Source organism: Cryptomeria japonica, chromosome 9 (assembly GCF_030272615.1).
Source record: "Cryptomeria japonica chromosome 9, Sugi_1.0, whole genome shotgun sequence".
NCBI classification, from domain to species: Eukaryota; Viridiplantae; Streptophyta; class Pinopsida; order Cupressales; family Cupressaceae; genus Cryptomeria; species Cryptomeria japonica.
The window spans coordinates 18,718,797-18,734,542 of NC_081413.1; positions in this window are offsets into that span (position 1 = coordinate 18,718,797).

A 15,746-nucleotide genomic window follows, 5' to 3' on the forward strand; every position below is an offset into this window, starting at 1 on the left:
ATGTTACTTTATTGTGAATTGTGCGCGGATAGACTGAAGGAAGCTGGAAGAAACTGTACTCCTCGAAACATGTGATGTTCTCAGTTCCACACCCATCACTAGACGTACGATTTGCCTTAGCCACAGATAGGATCTGATTTATTATGGATGGAAAGGGAGGTGAAAAGGGAGATTTATTATGAATGGCTAACCAATCTTGGGTAGATCAATAACAAGCCATGATGGGAATGGGTAAGTTTATTATGAACGAATAGGTTGTGAGTGTGTGCAAAGTGAAAGGATGAAAGGGAATCCTAAAGGAGGGAGGAGCAATGTCTCTACGCATGGCACTGGTGACCCAGTTTTCACCATGGTACTTGCCTAGGTCGCCACCGAAGTGGTTTTCACCGTTGGATGAAATTATTTCTCTTTACTTTTTTCAATTTTTCAATGTTTTTTTTTTGTGTGTGTGTCACAAGGCGCCTGTTTGTCAGGTTTTCACCAAGTAACGATTTTTTTGTTTTATAATTGTTTTTGTATTTTTGAAATATTTGATTTTTTTTGTATTTTTTGAATTAGGATACTCTGAAGAGCTATGTGTAAAACCTACGAAGGTGCATGCTGTTGATAGGATCCTCCAAAGGTTCACCTTCTGTAGTTGAGAGCTGATATGCCCCAGATCCATATGCTGCTATAATGATGTAAGGACCAAGCCAATTTGGTTCGAACTTGCTCTTCTTCTCTCTATCTTGCTGATTTTTGGGATTTTCTCTGAGAACTAAGTCACCTACCTCAAATGTGCGAGGCTTGACTTTGTGATTGTAGCTGCATTGTTCCTTGACTGAATGATGTGCAGCTTGAGTGACTGTCTTCCTTGATAAAGGAATTGAGATAGAATTACTAGTGTGTGGACTACACAAGCCCGTATGCGTGTCACCTAAAGAAGTTTGGGCATCTCTGATAGAAAAGTCCTTCGAGAAAGCTCCATTAAAGGTCCATGATGTATCACCAGAAGGGAATGGATGTATGGAACAAGTGGATGAGTTATGAAGGCTTATGATTGTGAAAAAAGGTAAAAGTAGGATAGCATGATGGAGACTTAGGATCAACAAGTATGCTTTTTGACTTGAAATTTTAGAATTTTTGCCCCCAGTTATTTTGATATTAGGAGAGATCATCTCTTGTTCCTTTTCTTTCATAGGATTTTTATCCTTGACTTTGATTTTTGCAGAGTCCAATAGCTTTTGATTTTGATTTGGACTAAAGCACTTTTTTTTATTTTTGACTTTTAAATTTTTCTTTTCAAAGCCTGATTCTTGATCCCTAATGACTAAGGGCTTTTGTGATTCTTGTTGATCCAAGTTTGGGAGAGGAGTGGAGATGGAATGAGTGGATGAAATGGTAAAGCTATGTGAGTTCTCAAGAGGGTTGGCAATACACTCAATAGATTCTTCGTTGGAACCACTCTTATGACTATTGATATCAAGAGATGCTTGCACCACTAGAGGAGTTTTGCATTCAGACTTAGTAGCCACAACACTAGGTGGTTCATAACCAATTCCTTGCAAATTATTCATAGATTGTTCTTGTTGACTGAATACCTCAGGAGACAATGAGAGTTGATCAACATGAAAGATATACTCACCACATCCCATGTCTTTAATCTTAAATTTTTCTATTAGCTCTTCTTGTTTTGATGTAGAAGCTTTCAATGATTCTGGATCCACATATGCTGATGAAGGAATAGCTTGTCGATTGATTGGAATTGTTATTTCTGATCTAGGTTGCAAATTGTTGCAATATATGAATGGGTTAGGATCAGCTTTGACGGTCACTTCAACTCCATTATGTGGAAACTTGATACATCGATGATATGTAGATGGGACTATGCTCATCTCATGAATCCATGGGCATCCTAGCAATATGTTGTATGTGAGATCCAGGTCTAGGACTTGACAAACCACATCTTTTGTAACTGGCCCAACTCTGAGAGGTAAGGTGACTGTGCCTTTGGATGAATGCTCTTCATCATCATATGCCTTGATGGTAATTTTGTTTGTAGAATTCACAGCTTTATCAGAATATCCCAATTGTTTAATAGTGCTCAATGTACAAATGTTTAGACCTGCTCCTCCATCTATCAGGACTCATTTGATTCTATGTTTGTGTATGAAGGCTTCAATGTGTAATGGTGCATTATGTGGCTGACTTACGAAGGCATCGTCAGCTTCTGTGAATGTAAGGGAGTGTGGAATGGAAAGGTATCCCACCATGGCTTGAAACTGGTCCATGTTCAGATAAGTAGGAACAACAGTTTCTCTCAAGATTTTGTCAAGAATGGATTTATGTGCGGGGGATATGCGCAAGATTTCAAGTATGGAGATGAGCGCGGGTGTCTTCCCTAACTGTTCTACAAGGTCGTACTCAGGCTTAGTTGATGAAGAAGTAGTGTTCTTGGCTGGAGCACCTTGCAAACTGATTTTACCTCGACGGGTTGTAACATGACATTTAGAGGTAGGTTCGGAAGAAGATCCAACACCTTTTAGGACAATCTTGGGTCTCCGGGTAGAATTCTTAGGGTTTTTGTCCTTGATGATAATGGTAGAGATGTAATTGTCCATTAAAATGTGATTGATAGTTGAATCATAGTTGTAGGATTCTCTAGTATAGTTGGTTTGATCATCTATGACTTTAGCTTTTCTTTTGTCATGTTTTGGGAATGGTTCCTTAAACATCTCATGTTCTTGATTGGATGAGTGCCCTTCAATCTCAATGTCACCCCTATCAATGAGATCTTGTATGATGTTCTTCAGTTGATGGCAATTTCCTGTCTTATGACCCTTGCTCTTGTGAAATTCACAATATTCATCATCATTCCACCAATTTGGTTTAACCTTTGGTTCATATGTAGGAAAATATGGAATAGTGATTACCTTGTTTGCCACTAGCTTTTTGAAAACTGACTCAAGTGGTTCTCCCAATGGAGTGTACTTCCTTTGTGATTTGGAAGTTGTTTGAGTATTCACTTGATTGTTTGTAGAACTTGATCCCGAAAAAATGAATTTGGGTCGCACTGTGTTGGCATCAACAATACCATCATTGACTGTGTTCTTGTTTTTATTCCAAAATCTTGGCTTGTCTTTTCCTTTAAAGTCATCTTTGTTTTCCTTGAATATCTTAATAACTCCTTGTTCAATTAGGACCTTCTCTGTTGCTAAGCCTTTTTCAATGACGTCCTTGAAGGTGGACAAACAAGCTTTCCTTAGATCATAGCCAATGTCTTTGATAACATTCTGGGTGAACATTTCTACCATTTGTTTTTGTGGAATTTCACAAGAGCATCTGCTAGCTAGATTCCTCCATCTTTGTAAAAATGATGAAAAAGACTCTCCATCTTTTTGCTTGGTGTTGCACAAAGTAGTGACTAATATGTCTGTCTCTATGTTGTAGGAGAAATGTTGAATAAATGCCTCTGCTAAGTCACCCCATGACTTAATACCAGGTGGAAGTTGGGAGAACCATTCCATAGCTTGATCGCCTAGGCTCCATGGGATTAATCTCATCAAATATGTCTCTTCTACTGCTACCTCAATGCAAGCTTTGAAAAACTGTCTTATGTGTGCCTTAGGATCCCCTTTTCCTCTATACTTATCAAACTTAGGCGTCACAAAGTGTGTAGGAAATGGAGGCATTGGAATGCTTTTGTCAAATGGATAGGGACATATGTCTCTCATTGTGTATGTTGGCTTTGGTGTATTTATGTCCTCCATTTTCTTTTGTAAGTCCCTGATTTGTCGCTCCAAATTGCTCTTAGGTGGAGATCGACTTCTTGGACCATACCCCACGCTTGAGGCACCAATTGGAGGAGGAACATGTTGCATATATGGATGATATTGATCATACACATGTTCATATGGAGGAGGTCTATAGTGATGCTGCATATATGGACCACTTGGTATAGATTCATGTTGAGGAATGAAATATCTATTTTGTCCATGTATACCATACTCTACAGGCATGTCATGTTCTAATGTGTTGCCCCCAAATTTGACACGGGGTTTCCTTGTGTCCAAATTTTGAGCATGCCTTTGAATATCCAATTGCTTTGGTGGTTGGTCCTTAGCGTTGGTATGTGATTGAGCATATTTTTCTACATAAGACTTCCATAATGGTCTGCGAAGGTGAGTATCATATGCTTGACCATGTGTGTATGGGACCTCAAGTTTTTGAAACAAAGATGATGGTGATTCAGGTACCATATGTGGTCCTCTATTGCCTCCACTATTAGGCCTCCTTTGATCCATATTGCAGTGAAATTGTTGCAAAGGTCGATTTTCCATTATTTGAGACATGTCAAAATCATGAGGGATCTTGGTTCCACTTTGTGCCATCACTTGTAGAAAGTATTGTCTATCTCTCCTCATTATTTCCTCAACCAATCGATTGAAACGGGGATCCATAATGGATTCTTCCACATCTACTGAATGTATGGAAAAGTTGTCCATATTGTCATTGTGTGTATCATTGTTGTTTATAGTGTCAATGTTTTCAATATTTGGAATGTTTCTATAGGCATCCATGTCAGGTAATGTAGTATGATCAGAATTAAAAAAGATATCATTGTCATACTCATAAGAACTCATGTTTGCGGACTCTTGAGCCTCTTTAGCTTCTCTCCTAGATTTTTGAAGACGGGTTTCAACCATGAACTAGGTATTGACCGAGATGTGTGAGACTAGAAGAAAATGGAAAAAGTATGGAAGACCAAGAGTTGGATGGAATGTAAATGAATCTGAGGTGTACTTGCAATGTCCAAAGTGTAAGACCAAGTATGTATGTAGTAGAGTAGGTGTGACTTCCAAAGAGAGGATAGTTTCTCTTGATGAGGTAAGTTGACCTTGACTCTAAGTAAGACCAAATGAGACCCAAAGGTGATAGACCTTGATGAGGGACCACTTAGCAAAATGTTGTTGTATGTAGTGTGTTGACAAAGTATAGTGAGGACAAGCAAGTGACCTTTTGACTCAAGTTTAGACAAATGTGAATGTAATGTAAGGTGTAAAGCAATGATGGATTTTGTGGGACCCAAAGACAAGTTGAATGCTAGATGAAAACCCAGAGAAACAACCTAGGAAGCTCAAGAATTTTGAAACTGATTGCTAGATTGTTTACTGGACTATAAAATTTTTCTAATTTGTGAAGTTGTTGGTTGTGACCAAATCTGAATGTTTGACTATTTTTCGTGAGAAGAGGACACAATGTTGATGAGGACTCAATGTTTGCAAGTGTTTAGACTGACAATGACTCCAAGAAAAGTGTGTTGTTTGATGTAAAATTGTTTTGCATACACTTGAAGACACAAAAGACACAATGTTTTTTTGTTTGGTCTTGAATGTTTGAATGTTTAAAATAAGTCAAGCACAATTCTTATGGCTGGCCAAGACAATAGTTGTTGATCCCACATGGGGTTTTACCCCCGAGGCTACGCTCTTTAGAGCGGATACTTAGATGCTTGACCTCACTAGCTCCACCCTCGGCACTCACTTCTCAAGTCAGCCAAGCATCAGTCCCCACGAAAACTCCCCGTGGTGAACTTTGTATCTCTACTAAAAACCATATGTGTGTGGGCCGCTACCAGAGGTCCGATCTCCTACCCCAACAATTAGAAGGATTTGGGCTTCTAAAACAAAAAGGAGCTAGTAAGGGCATCCGCTCGTGTGGCCATACATGCGGCACTTTCAGCTCTGTAAATACAGAAGGCTCCCAACGGTAGGGGTTACGCCCTACAACTGATCAAATAAATTTGATCAAACGAGTTTATGGGGAGACATAGTGTCGGTATGAACTAATCAGCACACGTTAATCATAATTTTCACCATGAATACAGTTATTTATAGTGGTTTGGAAGAAGATGGCTTTTCTTTTGCTACCACTTGGGTCATTCTCTTCTCACTAGTAGTCCTAATGACCACACAGGAAGACAGGCCCTCTAAAGATTAAACAAAAAGAGCCTATTGCTCAAGACACAAAAGACAATGATTCAATTTTAGTGCACCAATTGAAGTGTTTGCTAGTCTATGAAAACAAGGCACACAATAAAAATCCAAAAACCCTTGCCGAGGACCTGCAACAAAGATTTATTAGTAGTTTGGATTGTTTCAAATGATCACCCCTTCCTGCAAGCACACAAGTTAGGTAAATTTTAGATCCAAAAGACTTTGTGAAATAGGGGCCTTCAACAATGGGTTTTGTTGACCAATTCAAATATCTGATTCATCATAAAAAAAGAATGCTTATAAAATTTCAAGAGATTTCCATAAATGTAAGAAAATCCAAAAAATTTGCTAATTTGCTCCAAAAATTAATTTTTTATGAAAAATCATACAAAATTCATATAAAATGCAAAATCGATCCAAAAAATCTGAAATTTTTACTAGAGAGTCTTGATGGTCTTCCAAACTTGCATAAAAAATTTCTGCAAGAAATCCAAGCAGTTTGTGAGATATGAATAAAATAATGCAAAACCCTAATTTTCAAAGATCTAATTTTTTAGGAATTATTTTGCATCATATTTAAAATCACAAAGAACAGATCCTGTTTATAATTCTGAGAGATTTCCAAAAATGTAAGAAAATCCGAAAACTTCGCTAATTTGCTCTCAAAATTAATTTTTTATGAAAAATCATAAAAAATCTATATAAATTTAACAAGTGATCCAAAAAATCTGCAATTTTTACTAAATCCTTCTGATACTTTTCTTGACCTGTAAAATACATTTGATGCCAAAATTCAAAGCCGTTTGTGAGATCTGATCAAAATAAGGAAAAACCCTAATTTTTAAAGATCCAATTTTTAGGGAAATATTTTGCATCAAAATTAAAATCACAAAGAATAGATCTTGTGTATAATTCTGAGTTATTTCCAAAAATATAAGAAAATCCAAAAAATTCTCTCATTTTCTCTCAAAATTAATTTTTTATGAAAAATCATAAAAAATTCATAGAAAATGAAAATTTTCTCCAAAAATTCTGAATTTTGTATTGATCACTCCTGATACTTTTTTCAACGTGCAAAAACAATTTGGTGCAACATTTCCTAGCCGTTTGTGAGATATGATCAAATCTCTCCAAGATCTTGATTTTGTGTCCAAAACCCTAGCTGCACAAGGTTATTCTCCAAATTGTTTTACAAAACAACAATATAGGGTTAGAAAAATCTGCAAAAAACACAGATCTAACAAAAATCCATGTCCCACCGGGCGTGCCAAAATGTTTATGGTGAAAATGGATACAATAATAACGATATTGAAAGGCTAAATGAATTCAACCACAAAACCCTAGCCTAACAACAACAAAGATCCACCATAACATATGAAGATTACCTAAGACAATGCAAATCAAATGAAATCACAAAGATTATACCATCACATGTCCAATAGGGTTTGGATCTCCATTCTTCCTATCTTCATTGATCTTGCGTGATATATTTGCTCTCAGATTTTATGTGCACAAGAGCTCAACAAAGAACGAAATGTGCTTGCAAGTAGGATCACCTATGTTCAAAAGCGTAGGGTAGTCAAGTAGTCAACGAGGGTTGAATGCATAGTGAGTTAGGGTTTGATAATGAAGGAAGCATCTCCTTATATAGAAGACACTATATGAAATGGAGGGATAAGATTGAGAGGTGTAAAAGGAGGTTGGCTATGATTAGAGGGTAGGTAAAGAAAATAATAAAATAATAAAAGGGGTAGGTAGTGTATGAATTAAGAGATGAATGACATGTGTCATGAGTAGAAAAGGTTAATGAATTAATTAAATAAATAAAGATTTATTTAATTAATAGAAGAAGTGGGATCAATTAAATAAATAAGATATTTATTTAATTGAGGAAAATGATAATTTAAATAAATAAATGTATTTATTTAAATGAGAAATAAGGCCAGAAGAGGATAAATGAATTAATTAAATAAATAAAGATTTATTTAATTAATAGAAGAATTAAGCTTAGATAATTAAATAAATAAAATATTTATTTAATTAGACTGGACAATTTTGGGTGTCTACAGGTATTATTTTTTTTCTTTGTTGCACCTATATATTGAAATTATTTTCTACTCTCCTTCATTGTGTTTGTGATTGGTGAATATATGCCACTAATTTTTTTGATGAGATTATTGTAAAAGCTTGCCAAGCCATGAAAACTTACGAGTTCAAACATACTCCTGGGTGAAGGCCAATGCATAATTTATTTGAACTTCTCTGGGTCTATCTTCAACCCCTCTATAGATAATAAAATCCAAATATACTAGTTATGTTTTTATAAGACTACACTTCTTCAAATTAACTATGAATTGTTCTTCCTCCAACCTCTACAATACTACTCTAATATGTACTTTAAAATGATCTTCCTTGGTCTTACTAAATATCAAAATATCATCTAAATATATTATAAAAACATAATATTACCTAAAAAGGATTCAAAACTTCATATTAGCCTCACAAAGGTATTGGGAGCATTAATCAATTCAAATTAAATCACCAACTATTCAAATGAAGGTACTCAAATGAAGTTGGCTAAATGGAAATCAATTGATTATTTGAATGTTGACTTAAGTTTGAAAGAAGAATTTTGTAATATCCTTAAGAACAGAGTTGTCATCTTTTCTGAGAATGAAGATGAGCTTATTTGGACTAAGAGTGTTTCAGGCAAATACTCTGTGAAAGATGGGTATAATTCCCTTATGCCTGCTAAGGATTTGTCTTCCTAGCCCTATAAATTGTTCTGGCATTTGGCTTGCCTTCCTAAGGCAGGTGCATTTACTTGGCTTGTTGTACAAGATAGGGTTCTTATAGGAATGAGATTGGACAGAATGGGGTTGACTCTTGTTTTCCCTTGTGTTTTGTGCAATAAGAATTTGGATTCTTCCTCTCATCTGTTCCTTCACTGTGATTTTTCTTTTGGGTGTTGGCAATGGTTGTTTGAGAATCTTGTTTTCTTCATCCTTTTATGCTTGTCTCTGGCTCATCTCTCCTTCGATTAACATTTGGAACATATGGTTAGAGCGTAATAATAGGATTTTTAGAAAGGAATCATCTTCGCTCTCTAACATTTTAACTAAGATTTAGGCTTCTATCTCGGAGGTGGCTTTGTCATACATATATAAAAACTTGGAGAATTTGACATCCTTTTCTCATTGGGATGGTAGGATTACAAGGACCTGGAAATCTCTCTCTGCCATTCCTTCTCATGGGTCTATTGCAAAAATTCTTATCACTGTTAATAAAAGACTTGTTGCTAGATGTGATCCTCCTCCTCTAGGACATTTCAAGCTTCATTTTGATGGAGCTTGAAGGGGTAATCTAGGGTTGGCTGGGGCTGGTGTGGCTATTTTTTATCATAAGGCAGTTTTGATAGTAGCCTAGTGTCATGCCCTTGGTTCCCAGTCAAACAATTTTGCTGAGTGCCAAGCTTTGTCTCTAGGGATTAAAAACCTATTAATTCAGGGGGATTCGATGGTAATTATTCAGAGTGTTTTGAACAATAAGAGCAATTGTTGGCATTTGAAGTATATATTGGAACATATTTTGGAGAAGTTGTCATTCTTTGATACATTCTCGATATCATATTTTTACAGAGAACTTAATAAACTTGCATTTTTTTGGCTAATGTTGCAATTGAATTCAGTGCTCAATTTAAGATTGTGGAGGTAAGTGACATTCCTTAAGATATTCTTCAAGGGTATTTGATCTAATCTAAGGGTATTACGGTATTTGTTTTTGTCTTTGTTATCTGCTTCCATTATCTCTTGAGGTATTCATGTTATCCTTTACTCTGATAAGATTTTATTTGCACAACATGGGAGGATGATAGGCACTATTATCTTCTTGTTTACATATGGTGTGCTCTTATCATTTAATTTTGGACTAGATGATGGTGTACATATCCCATGAGGTAAAGTTAGTAGGAAAATGTAGATTTTTGCCAATTGTGGCAAATTATTCTGGTGATCAATTTAAAATTGTTGAGGTAAGGGATATTCCTCACAGTTTGATGGAAGGAAATGGGATATCTTGTCTCTGATTAATTTGAAGGTTTTTAAGGTGTTTTTTATGCTTTGTTCCTTCTTGTATTATTCCTTGAGGAGGTAAGGTTGGCAGGGCATGTGCGTATGTTTTGAGGTGAGATTGGCAAGGCATGTGGGTATGATTGAGGTGTATTTATGTCTTATGTCTTGATACGACGGTATTCATTGGGGTGCATGTTGTTTTATGTTTGGTTTTGGGAGTAAGGACTGAAATGTTGATTTCTTGGCAAATCTTGCCATTGAAAATAAAGCTCATTCCCGGTTGGTTGATTTATCTGAAATTCCTTCGACAGGTTGGGAAAGTGTTCAAAGTTTTTTGTTTTTTCGATTAATTGGTTACCCGCCTTCCTTGATTGGTCAGGTTCATCTTATTTTTCACTTTATGGATGACTTTGTATGTGCCTTATATTGGATATGTATCAAGTCATACATAATGCCATTTATAGGGTGAGGACATGGTTGATCATGATATATTCAAGGGTGGCGACATGTGTGTTTGTATGTCTTTTGATTTCGGTCCTTCATAGGCTTGTGGCATGTGTGTGATTTTTTAAATATACGGTACGATATTGGGCTATTTTTATTCATTAAGGATTGGTACTACATCATTGTTTCGCCTTGTGTGAGTTTTCGGCCATGGCAGATTTGGTATTATGTGATGATCATTGTTTGGTAGTGGCATCCTCTCCTTATTGATTTTCATTTATGATTGTCAGTTTTCAGGGTTGTTAACTCGTGTGAAATGTTTATGTCATGGAAGTTTGCAATGGATATTTTGCATATCTGTTCTCTTCATTATGGTAAGTTGATGGCAGTTTTAATATTTTCATGTGTTATCTTGTTTTATTATGAGATAAGCAACATTTTATGTTTTATGCTTCTGTGGTTTTCTGGAGTTTACTTCTTCCTGCAAATGTCATCTTCTCTGGCTTCTGGGATATACAGAGTGGTTCTAGAAGTTGGGATATCAGAGGATGAGAATGTGGATAATTATGACAAGATAGGTAAGGTCTTTAATTTGTTTTCTCCTGCGGTGGCTTTTGAATTCCACAAACTACTGGGGTGTCGATGGCTGGAAATTTGCCCTCATATTTCTTATGCTGAGCTTTTGTCTCGATTTTTTACAATCAGTTATGATGTTTTACTTGATGTTGATTTGGTCTACCTCTTGGTTTCCACGTTCATTTTTTCGTCAGTATATAATTAGGACTTGGTTTCTTCTGCATTGGCTTATTATCGTTTTGATGTGGGGTCCTTTTATTATGGTGGTTTTCTTCCTCGCCATGAGCTCATGGTTAATGGTTGGTTTGGTCAATTATTGTATGAATTAAGAATGGGATTGATATGTGACACTATGGAAGATACACGGGCTTCTATGGATTTTCTGTTGTATTTGGTTCCTCATCAATATGTGGATAAAGCTTGGGTCATTTTTGAGGCCTTGCACTCGTTGATCACTTTTGGTTTTTTGTTCTCTACTCCTACTCATTTGGCACTTCCACTAAGGGCTATTCCACCTCCGATTTCAGTGCATGAGCCCCCGGAGGAGAGCACTAGTTCTTGGTTTTTGTATATCTGACTGTTTTTTGGAGTTGGTGGTATGATTTTTTTGGATGCAGATTCAAAGGCTTTTTGGCTGCTGTTATGCTGGAGTATTTCTGGCACTATCTTTTCTTCGAGGAGGTTAATTCAGTTTCAATATTGAATTGATAGTTACTACATCACTATTATCTCCTTGGTGGTCCTTCATGATATTTTGATGGAATTTTGTTCAACCCTTTATTTGGCAGCATACTGGTTTTTTTGTAAATGTCCTATGGGGCCTTGTAATGTCAGAGGTAAGGGGGTTGGGTGATCTTACTGGATAGTGACAAATTATGTAAGGGTAGTGTTTATTTTTTATTTTTTAAATGCTACAACTGGAGGTTTTCTTGCGGATTCTTTCCTGCCGGTATGCCTTTTTTGAACTTGGTGTAAATAAACATATTTATAATTAATATAAATTTAGTGATCAACAAAAAACCAAAAGTGATCAACGAGTGCAAGGCCTCAAAAATGACCCAAGCTTTATTTGCATACTGATCAGGAACCCGATAAAGCAGAAAATCCATAGAAGCATGTGTATCTTCCATAGTGTCACATATCAATCCCATTCTTAATTCATACAATAATTGACCAAACCAATGTCTTTTGTCTTATAATTTATCTTACACTCAGTTGCTTCCTTGATTTCTATTTGATGGTATTTACTCTTCAAATTTATCTTTGTGGGATAATTAGGCCCACTTTTATAGTCCATCATGTCATATGTCTAGGAAAATGGAAAGTACTTTATAATAATCTTATAGATATCTCTAGAAGTAATACATATCTTTCATTCTCCATCTTTCTTTGGTGTGAGCACAATTGGTAGAACACATGGATTGATAATTTCTCTAATCATCCTTACATCTAGTAACACATGCACCTATCTATTTCTTTCTTTCTTCTCCATAAGTGTTATCCTATACGGTGCCTTGTTTATAAAACTAGCCCCTAGTATCAAATCCATCCAAAGCCTTATGATCCTTATAGGCGGTAATCCATCATACACATCCATAAATGTTTTTGTCAACTCACCCAAAATCTCTTGTAACTTCATTAGAATTATTTTCTTCTTCTTTGTTGTCCTAATCTCTACAAGCTTAGAAATCAAAACATAAAATTCCTCCTCTTTCATGTCCTTTATTTTTTCCCCCAATCACTAAACAATCTATGGGGTTATTTTCTTCCTTCCCATCCCTATCTTTCATAAGATTCAAAATACGTTCTATCTCATTCTTCTTTATTTTATAATACCAAGGTTTGCCAAACAAAACATGGCATGCATCAATTAGCATAACATCACACAATATCTCATCCTTATAGCTATTAATTTGAAAATTTACTTAACATTTTACATTTATAAATAATTGGTGTCCCTTTTGTAGCGAAGAAACTTTATAGGATTTAGATACTTCATGGGTAAGTGCACAAAGTTGGTGGTAAAAAAGGGGGGTATGAGTGGACACATTTTTTTTTCTTTCTGAAATCAGGTGAACCTGAACTTGGAGGCAAAATTTGAAAGTCATCCACTCAAGATATAAAGATAATCAGAGAAAAAATATTGTAGTACTCTAAATATAGTTTCCAAACTACTAAAATTTTTCAAAATTGGATAAGATTAAGGGGGTCAAATCCTTCGCGCACGAAAAACAAACCCTGATTTTTTCTGAAAAAACATAACATAGTGTCTGACGTGCGCATCAAAAAAGTCATAGTTAGATTTAGTATTTTGAAAAATACTTTGGAAAAAAGATAGTTAAGAGTGAGCACTAGACGATGTGTATTTTTTTGTAATTTTTTGTTGAGTATTTTTTTTTATGATTTTTCCAATCGAACACATCCTGAAAATTAGGTACTTGTTCATGCGCGAAGCATAAGTTGTACTAAACAAATTGAAAATAAAATTTTTTTTTTTTTTAATTGTAAAGAATCAAGTGCACTACAATAATATATAAATTTTTTAAATTTGGATAAGTATATCAAAAGTTATTAAAAAAATGGTGCACCTATGTCTGTGAGATCTATGAAGACACTGGTAAAAGAAATTCAATAATAATATGTTATTGTTGTTCAAATTGAAAAAAAATTATATGGTTAGAAAGCTCAGAGGATGGGTGAAAATATGGTGGCAATTTTAGAAATACCCACTTGATGAAGTGTAAACCTGATGATGACAAAGTCGATAAACCAAGTTGATAAAATAAAACACGTCAAAAATGAGAGAAATGGAGAGAAATCAAACTTCCAAACCGTAGCTTTGTCATCCAAGCCTATTTCCAAGCCTAAACAGTCAAAAGCGCATGCGGGGTACTTATGGTGTAAGATGCACATAATCGCTCTTTTTACTATAAACAACATGTACGCGCTATTGTATAATATGATATTGTATATATAATATGTGTATATACATATAATATATAATATATATATGTAGTCACATAAATCTGTCCACTTAATTAAATGAATATTTAGTATTTATTTGATTATTTAACCATCAATCAATAATTAATTAAATTAATATTTAATTAATTCATCTTAACCCTCTTCTCCTATTAATTAAATAAATTATTCAATTTATTTGATTTAATTCACTTAACCAAATTCAGACCATTAATTAAATAAATAAATCATATTTGTTTAATTAAATCTTCTATCACATTTAAATAAATTAATATTTATTTAAATCCCCCAAAATCCCATCTCTCACATTTAAATAAATTAACATTTATTTAAATCACCTTTATCCTCCACCCACTTGCATTTTCCTATAAATGCAAGTTGCCCAACTATTTTAAATAGATAAATAATTTATTTAAAATCCTATTTATCCTCGCCCACTTGAAACCTTTAATGGCTTCCCTTAAAGTCTTCAAACTCAATGGCTTCCTTCTATAGTCTTATTAAGCCTTTAATGGTTTCCCTTAAAGTCTTCAAACTTAATGGCTTCCCTTAAAGTCTTCTTAAGACTTTAATGGTTTCCCTTAAAGTCTTCAAACTTAATGGCTTATTTCTAGAGTCTTCTTAAGCCTTTAATGGTTTCCCTCAAAGTCTTCAAGCATTTAATGTTTTATCTTCCTTTTTCTCATGTAAATAAATTAAGATTTATTTAAATAAAATCCAAAATTCACATTCACATTTAAATAAATTAATATGTATTTAAATATCTATCCAAATTTAAATTACACCATTTAATTGAAATAAATGATTTTATTTCAATTGAAAATCCCAAAATTCCTCCCACTTGCATATTCTCTTACAAAATCCACTTGCATGCCTAAATCCCTTCTAGATTCTTCTAACTCCTTCTAATTAACCTAATCCATCCCCTAAATATTATTACATTCCTAAGCAACTTGGAGTCACTTCTCAAAACCCTCAAATTCTTTGAAAGGCATTTAAGGCTTTAAGTCTTCAAATGGTTAACCTCTAAAGTCTTCCAAACCATTAGAGGCTCTTACATAACCATTTATGGTTAACTCACCTTTTACCTTTGGTTAGAGACTTTCCTCTAACTTAACCATCCTTTTGACTCATGGGTCTCTTCAAAATTTCTTTGACTAAGGTAACCATTTAACCCTTGCACATTCATTTATCCCTTGGATAAAAGGATTATCCATTAACCTAACCCTAACCCAAAACCCTAGGGTAACCATCATTTCCCCTCAAGCATTTAATGCTCCTTGTCTCTCCTCTCAAGCCTCCTCATGGTGACACTTGTCAACATGGGATTGGGTTGAAAGTCTCACATGGATTGAATATCTTTCAATCCTAACCCTTGTTAAGATTTCTCAATCTTAACCCTTCATTTCCCCATTTCTTCTATAAATAGAACCCTTCTCCTCAAGCAAAGAAGGAAGCATTAGAGTATTGTTGTTATACTGGCATTAGCATAGAGCTTTTTCATAGCATCACTATCTACACTTGCATAGCATTTGTTTATCACATCCAACCATCTTGAATCTCCATATGGCATCCATGGCTAGGGCTAAAAGTTGAGAGCTACACTCATGTGGAACTGGAGAGGAGAGGAATAAGTGAGGAGCAACTATGAGCATCTTGATTAGCATTTGGAGGAGTATAGTTTATCTATTCTATATTT